The sequence below is a fragment of the Carassius carassius genome, chromosome 14, assembly GCF_963082965.1.
Source record: "Carassius carassius chromosome 14, fCarCar2.1, whole genome shotgun sequence".
NCBI lineage: Eukaryota > Metazoa > Chordata > Actinopteri > Cypriniformes > Cyprinidae > Carassius > Carassius carassius.
In genome coordinates, this window is record NC_081768.1 from 20,915,488 (window position 1) to 20,928,301 (window position 12,814).

Here is a 12,814-nt window from a genome sequence, read left to right on the forward strand (position 1 = left end):
CGTGTCATGTCGTTTAGCATTGCAGAAGGCATTGGTTTATAGTATAAACAGCGTATTGTGACTGCAGCTCGAGTGCCTTCGTTGTTTCAGTGCTTGCAGAAACACTGCTGAACAGCTGTTTTTTTAGCATGCTGTCTTTGCTTTGACAGCGTTAATGAGGTACAGAGTGTCAAAAGGCAACAGTATGGGTTTTCACGAGCATAATTGCACTTGGTCGAAGTGAAAATGTCCTCTAAATGAGTTTAGACCGATAACAGTCCGGAGGTCTGCGGCTGTCATCCCTCAAAGCGCGTCATTGGCAGCGAAAATGTTATGATACTGTACGACTTAACTACTGCCAGTGAAAGATGTGGACAAAAGACTGTAATGTAACCCCATACTCCAGAGAAAACTAGATCTTTGATCGCAGTCGCTCTGTTGGGTGCATAGTTAGCAAATCGGTTCTTTTGAACAGCTCTTTTCGAAGACTCGGTTCAGAAATGATTCTTTGAAGCTGTGACGTCATTTCGTCATCGGCGACTTTTGCATGTTGTAAAAGGGTAGGTAATAAATAATAATGTTCGCTACTATCTAGTCTACTAATATTTTGACTGTATTTCGATCGTGTTATGTTTGTTGTAAACATGATTAACCTTGTAATAAATTAATTGCATTTACAATTAACAATAACTTAAATCTCTCAGGTGAAACAGTTTGGCATTTTTAACATCAAATGCTAAATAAATGCGAAACATTTAATTTTTTGTAACATTGCTGCTGTATTAAGCTGCTACTGTAATTCACTCGAGTCCGATTCATGAATAAAATGTTCAAGTTTTATAGCAAACCAAACAAATGATTCATCAAAAAGATCCGACTCCAAAGAACGATTCACAAATGAATGAATCGGATATCGCTGCTTGTCTAGTAGGCAGTGTATCCAGTGCGCGTGTGTTGCAGCAGGTTTATTGGATGGATGCATGGGCTCGACGCAGAATGGATTACAGCACTGCGTAAGTGCGTACTGTAAACATCATTTTGTTTGGCTTTTTGCTGGAATTATTGTCTTTGTTGGTATGTTTAAAGGGTGGATCAGTGACTGTATCAGACACATTCCTAGTCTTTCACAATTGATGGATGGTTTTGAGAACTGCTAGTTTTGTTGAGGTGTTGATGGCCATGGCAGTAAGCGCATCATTTTGTGCATATTGTATGTTTTGTTTCAATTTCTTTATAGACACTTCAAAGTCTTGATTATAACAACTCTATGAACAGTTCGACTATTATTGGCCAGGAAACAATGATACAGTGTTTTGAACATACGTTGGTGGGGAATGTTGTAACAATATACCTTTTTTCAGGCAGCCGTTTCAACCAAATTAATAAACTAAAACAATTATAAAACAGAAAACAATATATATAAAACGGCAAACATGCACATAATATAGAATTTAAAATACGTTACAATTTGCCCTAATAAAAATGTGACAAAATACTTTTTTATTTAAGGCAGTATCAAACTAGTGGCTATTAATAAACAAGCACCTGTTTTATAGTTACAAATAAATATAGGCCTTGTGACAACTTCCTCATTTAACCACTGACCCAGATCCCCTTTTCCTTGATTAAAATAATAAATCTCTTATAAATGATATATTACTCAAGGAATAAGTGCAACTTTTGTACCTTATTGACAATTAAGATTAAGAAGTAACTTAATAGCATTTTTGTATTTGTTACATTGTCATTGCCAAGCCTGACCTTTTCTACACCCTCTTATGATTTGGCAATGCCACTCTTATCTTTAGAACATGTCACAAGAAATAAAACAATAGATGGCTTTGTGGGCTAAGCTTGTACTTTCTGATGCTGTTTGTGTGTTTTTGAAGTTACATCAACATTATGTGGGAGGTGTGCTTCAGGAACGGCGGAGTTGCCTCCCTTCCAGTGAATTTCATTGAAAAGGAAGGCATTTCACCAATGTTGTTCATCCAGGAGGAGCTTAGTGACTGTGCATTGTATCAAGATTTGACTGACTGCCATGTTGTGAAATTGCATGTGTGTTTATGGTATTAATAATGGCGTCTGTGTGCTCTGGTTGTAGTGAGTGTGGAGTCTTATCTCAGCTTATATGTGAAGCTGTAAATGATGAACAGGGATGTTTTAATGGTAAGGCTCGATTTATAGGTTGTGTGAAGCAGAATGGTGCATGCATGGAGTAGATCTTGTTTATCCCACAGTATATTGTAAGATATTAAATGGTAGAAAGAAAATATCTGAAGTGCATCAACATGTATGCACTTACGAGTTAATACACTTACGAGTTGGTGTTTTATCATCTGCCCTTTTAAATGAAAGCTTGGACTGTGTAATGACATGATGTTAGAGCATGTAGAAGTAATATTATGTAGGGGAAGATCCCCCCTTTAAGAACAATGCCCATTCACTTTTAAATCGGAAAATATTTAGATAAACGTTTAGCACATACAGGATGATGATGGATCAGTCAATGTGTTAAGGAAAAAGATACATATAAATAATAATACCTTTTTTTAATCTTGTCAGCATAGCACAACATTTACAAATATTTAAAGAGGCCATTGTTGTTTGTGGGGTAAATTCCTTGGTAAACTTTTACAGAATGTATAAATGATGTTTAAAATAATTTGTATTAATGTTAAGGCATTTTTAAAGTGTTATGAATGTAATCAACTATCAAATCAACTATTCTACTTAAAATTGCATATTGAAAATGTATTTGAATAACCAAATAATCAGTGGCAGACAGCAGAATCCCATTAAAAGAGATTAATTGGAAAGGTAAAAGGAATATGAATACATATTTAATGGTGCATATTTTGATTGAAGATATGTAACACCGTGCATTCAAATGGAATTATTGCCCTCTTTTTCTTTTTTTTTACTCCACCAATCTAAAAATCCCTCATTTACAAATACACAAAATAGTTTATATATTGAACAAAATGCAATGTATAACGCACAAAATGAACAGATCACTTTTTTTCAGAGAGACGTAATTACATCAATTAACATTTTGACTGTCAAAATCTCACAAATGTTGATATTTACATAAAACGGCAAAATGAAAAAAGCCACAGTAATTCATAATATCACAATGTGAAAAAAGCCACAGTAATTCATAACATCACAATGTGATGAGATGAGATTTTTGTGACATTTATTGTTAAAATAAAAAATTAAGGTGGGGGTTAGAAGTCATTTTACTACTTTTTTTCTTTACTTCATCTTACCTCATCTTATGTGATGAACTTTATAGTGGAGCTGCAGTGGGGCACACACCCACAGCCAACAAACAGACAGGTTTTGTAACACAAACAATATTAGGCCTTTTCCCATAAGTTTTTGAAGCATGTATTAAAAATAATTTTGCATAATCTGTATCCAGATTCTGGAGCTTACATTTTAAGTCAGGGTTTCTCATTTGCATCCTCATTCAGAAAGGCAAGCCCCGCCCCTGGGCCTTCACTGCATGAAATGTTTATGATTAGCATAAAGATGTATGTAGCTGCAGGACAGACCTGCCATGAAAAGCTGTATATCTCCATTCCAAATGCTGCGATTCCTCTTTTGGAAGTAGGTGTAGTATTATCACTGAGCTTTATGATAACTATATATAATAATAACACAACTGCTGCAGCATAGGTCATTGACACTACAGGATAAAAATAAGCATATTGATTAAGTTGTGGACCACTTGCAGTGTAATATTTTGGAACTGGTTGTGTTTCCGACAGGAAAAACAAAAACTGCTGTAGCTATACAGTAGAAAGTAATTAGATTATCTGACCTCATAAAGCCATTCAATTACCAAAAACATTTTTCTAATCTGCAGCTTTGGAAACTCTTAATAGGGTGAATTCCTTAAAAACTGGTCGCTATTTGACAGTCTTTGTGTGTGCATTGTTTTTAATGCTGTCTATTCATGAAGCACATTAGAGCACAAAGGTGAATGTGCTTCATGAATAGATAGCATTAAAAACAATGCACACACACACAGACTTGATGCACTTGATGGAGCTTTTGCATATCCACTCCAACATTAACCAAGACACTTATTACGATTTATTCTAAGACTGGATCTAATACTTACAGCTACAAATAGACAGTTTTTTGGGATTCCACTCATATGTCCCCTCTGGTTAATTCAAGTTTTTCCACAAACTAATAAGTGGAGTTTGCTACTAAAAACATCAGTATTATATTGCTCATGCACGTGGTTAGTGATTTAAAAAAACAATTGTCCCACTTCATTTGTACTGTCATCATACTACATCAAATTGTGTGGCTTGTTGAGAAGAGACAGAAAAATCCCATATGTTTAAAATGAAGGCGTGACCCAAGCCATATCTAGAATCTAGAATGTCATAGAGATTTGTGAGTGGATTATTTTGCAGTGTGTGCCTTTTGGTGCCAAAAATGGTATCACTTTACTTCAGTGTCCAGTGAGAGGTTCTAAAAACCATCAACAATTTTCTCCAAAACACATAAACATGCCTATGCCAGCATTTTATTACATTGGTTCATGCATATACAGTATCGCAGCGGTTTGGAAATCAAATGCCCGAGGAGTGGTGCTAAAAGGTTAATGCTTCATCCCGTTTGAAAATAACGTACCACATATGATGAACAAGATATAGGCCAAACTTTAGACTATATTCCATAATGATGCAGGTCATGACAAAAGTGTTTGGTCTCACATAGGTACAGTAATACAGCAGAGATAAGTCACCAATCAATAGTATGCTATTTAGAGATGGGAGAACATCTGCCTCGTTTGACTAATCTGGACACATTCTGCCAGGCTTTGCTATTTACATTGGTGCACTGTTGCTTCACTTTGTCTTGACACTTCCCCCTCAGCTTCATAAGCAGTGTTCAGGAAGGCATACTAACCCAACGTACTACCATTACAGGTTTTATTTTTTATAATATAATAAATACCATAGTTCTAAGTCTTAGGAAGGCTGCATTTAATTAATCAAATACACAGTAAATTTGCAGTTAAATACAGTTTAAATTGTTGTATTTATTGTTGTTAAATGATGTTCAGAAAGTTTTATTGAAATTTTTATTTTTGAAAGTTTTTGAAAGAAAAAATAAACTAACAAAAAACATCTAGTTGTTGAGCCTTTTTACTGCTACTCTTGATCGGCTTAATGCCTCCTTGCTGAATAAAAGCCATAATTCCTTGTATTATATTCCTTATTGATATATCCGGTGTATTTCTGAGATGATAAAGTGCCACCACTTACATGCTATGTTATGAGGACAAATGACAGTAATTTAAAAGAATAGTAGTCAATATACATTTGTATACTACATATGTGGACAGTATTCATTTAGCAGCGAGCATTTTATTCCAAACATTCGATAATTGTGATAGGACGTTTCCTAGAGGTAGAGGTGGGATAAACTGGGAGTTACCATGTTTTCTTTGAAATCCCTTTGTACTTTTTATTCATTTATTCATTATTCGCTACATTTACCATAAAAACCCAGCAACAAAAGCATGTAAGCGATCTTTAACGGGTTAATCAGAGATGCTTCATTCAGATCAAGGCATGCTGCTGTGCTTGTTAAAAGAAGAAAAAAGACAGTCAAATGCAGTTTCTCTAACATGTATTTTGACAGAACATAGTTAAATATTAACACACTCCTCTTCCAACAAGGGCAAAAGTAAAGGACAGACATTACAGAATAGCAAGTAGCTTTGTCTAGACATCACTGCTGAATGTACTGCTACTAGAATCAAGAATTCATTTATGGTAACTTATGGTGATACTTAACTATTCTGTGTCCTTGCTAGGCCTAGGTGACATCACATGGAAGAATAAATTATTTTGAAAGGTGAAGCAAGTTAATACACTGTAATGGCAAACAAAATAGTAGTCCACAATAACACAAGAAATGTGTATTTGAATAGTTATTTTTTATTATTATTATTTCATGTTGACTCAAAGGCCCCATGAAAACCTTTGATAATCATTGATATATATATATATATATATATATATAGAGAGAGAGAGAGAGAGAGAGAGCGAGAGAGGGAGAGAGAGGGAGAGAGAGCGAGATAATTTCAATATAAGCTTGGTTCTCGCGAGACTAGCATATCGTTACCATATTTTATGCTACACTTACAGTATGTTCTATGTCGTCCGCTGGTTAGCCAAGACTCTGATTTGTGAGTTAGTTCTGCGACGATAAATTAATACAGAATTGATTCGTGGGTCGATTCTGAGATCTTCCGAATGCATCGCGATTCTCTCTGGAATCAATTCTGAGCTTAGATTTTAACAGCAGATGGCTCTAGGGGTGTGTCATATCATATCATATATATATTTTGCGCATGTTTTGCGCAGCTTGTTAGTGAACAACTGCTCTGTGTAGTAAATACTGCTCCATGTGAAATGTGAGATTAATGGGAACGGGGGTGTGCTTAAAGGGTACAAACATATACCCATTAAGCACAGCCAGACTTTTTGCATTCAATGATGTAATCTTAATTTAAATGCTTTTGTCATTTAAAATGAAATTTTATATATTTGTGTGAGAGATTAATCTCAATATCTTGTGCACTAAAAATGTCTCAATGTAGATTTTGGTGAGCTTAATAGGTACGTTTACCCTGTAGATTATAAAGTGGTCATTTGATGCTGCTAAAAAATAACATTATTTTTTATATTTGGTGTAATGCAATGTGTTGGAATGTGTATGCGGCTTAAGGTTAAAAAAACACATTAATTTCCACATAATGTACATTATTGTTGCTTGCTCCTCTATGCCCCGCCTTTCTGAAACGCACCGATTTTTTACAAAGCTCATTGTTCTGAAAAGAGAGTTGTGCTCTGATTGGCCAGCTATCCAGTGTGTTGTGATTGGTTGAATACCTCAAGCGTGTGACGGAAATGTTACGCCCCTTAGACCGGTGACACACTGGCTGCGTGGCGTCTCTGCTGCATGCCAGAAGCGTCCCAGAAGCGTGGCGGATGCTTCGCTTTTTCTGTGTCTTTACACACCAGAACACACTACTCTACACTGCTCAAAACTTGTGTTTGAATCATCAGTGGCAAATTATTTAAATATAAAAATGTACTTACAGACTGCGAGTCAGAAGCGTCAGACTGTCCTTGCAAAGTTGGAACTGTCCCACTTTATAGAACAGCCTTTGATCACAGACTCATTGTAGGCTACTCTGCAGGTTCAGGAATATGCATAAAATGCGTCACACAGCGTCACACACTGTGGGCTTGAGTGAGGAACGGTTGGCGGAAGAGAACGGCGCAGCCGGTGGATTCGATGAAAGGACACATGTGATGACCACGGGCTGGACTCTCCACAGTGAAAGCCGATCTGGCGATCCACAGTGCGAAGTTAATGTATTTCCTCAGCGATCAGCAGGGATCAGCTCTAGGCATGATGAAGCGGATATTGTGCTCTTTTGGAAGGCCAAACAAAGTAGTTTTACTTTCACAACGAAACGCACTGTCTCCACAATATGGCGGCAACAACAATACAACAGCGAGAATAAAAGTTCACCGCCTTTCTTTGCATGAACATCTGGGTGGTATTATGCAAATCTTCCCACATAGTTATGTAGAGATGTTGGGGGGTGTTTAAACGAGGCGTTTTAGGGGCGTGGACAAATCTGAACTTTTATAAAGAATAATCTCTTTGGATTTGAGACTTTAGTTTTTGCAACTTTACATATCTTCTTTATTTAAGAGCTTGTAACACTCCAAAGAGAACGGAAACATTTTAATCACATCATATGACCCCTTTAATAATGGAAATTTTTCTGTCAAAAAAACCCCAATTCACTTCAGAAGGCCTTTATTAATCCTCTGGAGTTGATAGATTTTGCTTCAAAATCTCGACCACTATTCACTGCCATTGTAAAGCTTGGAAGAGCTAGGACATGTTTCAATAGAACTCCGACAGTATTCATCTGAAAGAAAAAAGTCATATACACCTTTGTATAGGACTTTGAAGCTGACAGACATAGACTATAAACATGGATAGATTTGCTGAAAATATCATGTCAAGGTCCCTTACTTCAAAGGTTTCTACCGCAGACAAGTGACAGACATGACTGTTGAACCAGAATAAAGTCATATCAGCTTTTGCATGAATTTAAAGCAGACATATCAAAAGTGAGGCACAAATGTCATAGTGGCTAATTCAGATGACATTAGGGAAGCTTTGAGAAACATTGCAATAGTACTTCATCTGTGTGTGAGAGATTTTGGTAAGCGCACTCCTTCGTTTGAGTTCAGCCTTACTGAATAAATAAACGATCACCTTGTTATTAGGACCTTCATACTGCATACATTTTCTTCAGTGCTCTTTCTCTTCCATGACACTGCAATCTATCCACATTTTTTAAGTAAAAGCATGTGGCCATTTATCTTTGTGTGAGGCTTGCAGTATCATCTGCTTCCAGTAATTTTAGATGTACAAAAATAGTATATAATGCTGCCTGAAATTGCAAATGGGAATTTATCATTTTTAAAAATCAATTTATTATGATAATCATAAACCCTTGAAAAAAAATTGTTTACTGCACTTATCTATAGCAGCGAAGCACAAGGAAAAATGTTTTACTTAAGTGGACTTTTGAGCCCTATGTATATTATGTTTGTGCAAATATAAATACACTGTTCGGGATGTGTAAATAAGAGTGCATACTAGAACTGTTTATGGACACCATGTCACTGTTTTGTATATTAGTTTGAGTTGAATCAGACGTTCTATTACAGATTATTTTTGCTCTGAGTAAGAGCTCTTTGGGCCACTCAAAGAAAAAACTGTTATAATCCACTTATGAAATGATGAATTGCAGTGCTCTTTAGTCATCTTCACTTGTGTGCTTATGATGATAGCCCAGTCCTGATTAGTCTATGTACACCAACAAGCAGTACTGTATATGTATAAGGTTAGCTGTTTCACACTTCAGAGCAGTTTTATTTCTCATAAAGAGAGACCCAAGGTTCTGAACTTGGTTTCTGGTTGGAATCAGATTGTTTTTCCTTGCATTCTAGGTATTTTTCAAGCAGATATTGTCCAAACATCCCTTACTCATCAATGGATCATCTGCAGTGAATGGGTGCCATCAGAATAAAAGACCAAATTGGCTGATAAAAACATCACGATAATCTACAACTAATTCATATTACAACAGTCTATCAGTTAATGAGTTATTAAAAGAAAAGTTACAAGTTTATAAAAAACAAATCCGCCATTAAGATGTTTTTGTTTTCACAACCATTGCTTCCAGCTAAAATACTAGACTCTAGCCATAATATAGTTTTTTCCAGTGAATCAGGAGAGAAATATGCACAGATCAAGCACTGTTTATAAGCCAAAACAATCTGTTACAAAGATACTGTATGTTGATGGATTTTGATTTGAAAGGACAACAGGAAATGTTCTTGTGTAGATTTAAAGTTAAAAAGTGATAATGATGGATCTGTTTCTTACAAACACAGATGGACTGGAGTCGTGACTATTACTTGTGTATTACTGGGATGTTTTAATTAGATTTTTGGATTTTCATTCAGACGGCACCCATTCATGATCAATTGGCAAGCAAGTAATGTAATGCTAAATTTTTGTTACAGTATATTTGGTTACAATTTAAATCCATAATCCACATAATCCAAACTTTGCTGACAATACTGTCTCCATAGTATATTCACAAGGTGCTCATCATCATGAATATTCTTTGTAAAAGAACAGCTTAATAATTCCTTTTTGTGTTCCACATTAGGTAAATACAAGTGTAAATAATCCCTTAGTATTTTACCTACATCCTCTTAGTTTAAGTTAGTAATTAACCACGTTACTTACTGCAGCACATGCTGTAATTTTCTTTTGTTATTGTTCTGCAAATGCCATTTCCTGCTTATTGTGGTGGTAACCTTAAGTGTTATTAAGGTCTGAGTGCAGGAAATTCGAGGGACATTTTGTTTCAGTTAATGATGAAAAAGGAATGATCCTGAATTTTGCACTTTGGTCTCCGCTGACCCTGCTGCTGTTTGAGACTGCCGTAATGAGTGTGGACCTGTGAACTGATTCAGCAGTGACATAACTATTTTTATGGGGCAATTTTATAGAATCACAAATTACATTATTGCTTTTCTTTTTTATAAAGATGGACATGCTCGTTCTCCTGTTTTGAAAGTGACTATTAAACATCACTGGAATGTTTTTAAACATAATAAAATGTTTTTTAATATATATATATATATAAAATATTAAAAAAATATATCGCCATTAATCTATTCTCAAAGTTGGGTTGGGAGCTGGGTCTATACTACTATGCTACTATGAGCTATGATGACTTTCACCTTGATATTTTAGCGCGGATGTATACCTAACCGAATCTGTAGGGGGCGAGAACGAGTCTTTAAATCTGTGTGTATGCCTAATGTGAAGTTAACACATCAAACATGACGTGCTAACATGGATGCACCGGAAGCCACGGGTTTGCCTCATGGTATTTTTTTTTTTTTTTTAAGAAGCTTCCCAATGGAAACCTCGACAAGGCGCATGCCTGTTTCACACATACTCTGACTGCATTGCGTATGCGTTTCGTATGTGGTGCAGAAGCAGCACGGACTCATACTCATTGTGCTTTCACAAAGGGAGCGTTTGCAATCGGCTACTCTGTACGTGAACGACCGCTGCACTGCTGCAGATGCACCGCTCCTGGAACGCACTGACGGACCGCAACCGCGTGAACGCTGGAATCCGTTAACATGGGTGCGTAAAAAAATACGAAACTCATACGCACTGCAGACGGATTATGTGTGAAACAGGCGTAAGGTTATTTGCACCTTGTGCAATGTGGAATTAGTTTATAATAATAATCTGAAAGCTGGTTTGTTATGATAGGACAATATTTGGCTGAGATACAACTATTTGAAAATCTGGAATATGAGGGTGCAAAAAATTCTACATAATGAGATAATTGCCTTTGAAGGTGTCCAAATGAAGTTCTTAGCAACGCATATTACCAATCAAAAATTAAGGTACTAATTAACCTTTGAATGACCCAATTATTCACATATTGTGCTTTAATTTTGCATCCAGGCGATTATGCATTCAGAAACAAGAGTACATCCTAAATGAGCACCTCCTTTTGCACACTAACCTACCATTAACATTTTGATAGATAGAAAAGCATTTACTGAAACCTAGCTCCCGTTTGAATTTTCTTTACTTTTAAAGCAGATGAATAACGTAATAAGATAAAGTGATGCTATCCGTGCACCATGTTTTAAGGTTTTCACCATCTCTATGCTTTTTAGGGACTTGTTTTGATGATTTGATGCAGTCTGCAGTTTCGCCTTCCTCACTAAATTTTCAAAACCTTTCATCCCGCTCCTCTTGCAAAACATGAAGTCATCCGCCATACAGTTTCCTCCTGTGCTCTGCTCGGAATCTGTGTGGATGGAGAGAGGCTTTGACAGAAACTACAACTAATGCAGAAAATCTAGGAAGGTCTGCCGTCTCCATTAAATTTGCAGGATTTGTCTTCAAAGTGTGAGAAAGGTTTACTTTCTTTGAAGACTCTTCTTGTTTGAGGCAGCAGAGACTGTGTGTGTGTGACTGTGTGTTCAAAAATGCATGTGTACCCTGAGGTCATGTGTTTCTAAGTCTTACAAGGCTAGACTTTAAGGGTGTTCGACTTCATGTGGCGCTGCGCAGACCGATCAGTGTCTGACTTTGAATTTTTGACTTAAGACAGCGCAGATGGCACACCACTGTGACGTATGCCATCAAATTACCACAAGAGCAATAAGAGATAACTGGATAGTTCATTCTGCACAGTTTCTTCAGATTGACCACACAAGCTCTCATGACAACACAACTGATTAACAATTGGTTAGATTCACCGGTGACAACGATGACGTGTTTCGCATTTATTCTGACACCTTCATTTGCTCACAAATTTGGTTTTTATAACAGTAAAGATGACAAATTAAAAGGGATATTTGACCCAAAAATTTTAATTCTGTTATTATTTACTAAAGTTGCTCCAAACCCATCATTCATTTATCTTCAGAACACAAATTAAGATATTTTTTATGAAATCTGTGAGCTTTCTGAATTGTTGATTTTATATATATATATATATATATATATATATATATATATATATATATATATATATAGTTTTTTTTGTACAATTAAAACTATTCTCATAGCTTTGTAAATTAACGGTTGAACCACTGATGTCACATGGACTATTTTATTGATGTCCTTACTACGTTTCTGAGCCTGGAAACATTTCAGTTGCATGCAGGGTCACAAAGATCTCGGATTTCATCAAAAATATCTTAATTTATGTTCTGAAGATAAATTAAGGTCTTACAGGTTTGGAACAACATGTGGGTGAGATATTAATGACGGAGTTTTCATTTTTGGGTGAACTATCCCTTTAATGTTATATTGTGTCATGTTTATCAAAATAAAAATGTAGACTCCACTTTAAAACATAGGCTTATGCTGAACATTCTGCTGTAATTTTGCTTCTTATCCATTTTATCTGTGATAAAATACAAAACAATGTGTAAGTGTCACTATAGGAAGCAGAAGTTTCCGATTCATGTCTTTTTCCAATTTCTCTTCTGACTGCAAGTGCCAAATCTTGTGATGGATCACAAATACAGTCGCAAGCAAAGTCAAACGCACTTTTTCATTATCAACATGAAGTCCAGTCGGCCTCCTGATCAAGAACCGCCCACTTAGAAAAGGTCTGTTTGACATTAAAACAGCCAATCACAGTTTG

At 36.0% G+C, this 12,814-nt stretch overlaps 1 protein-coding gene across 2 annotated transcripts in view; it reads left to right on the top strand.

Annotated features, from left to right (window-relative positions):
* Nucleotides 1-900: 900 nt before the first annotated feature.
* Nucleotides 901-12,814, top strand: part of LOC132157317 (E3 ubiquitin-protein ligase MARCHF8-like) — a 90,077-nt gene continuing 78,163 nt past the window's right edge. The window contains exon 1 of one of the 2 annotated variants that reach the window (XM_059566607.1): nt 901-992. The gene's annotated coding sequence lies outside the window, so the exon portion shown is untranslated. Of the gene's footprint in view, nt 997-12,814 lie in introns of both variants that reach the window. The other variant, XM_059566608.1, reaches the window with a different exon arrangement.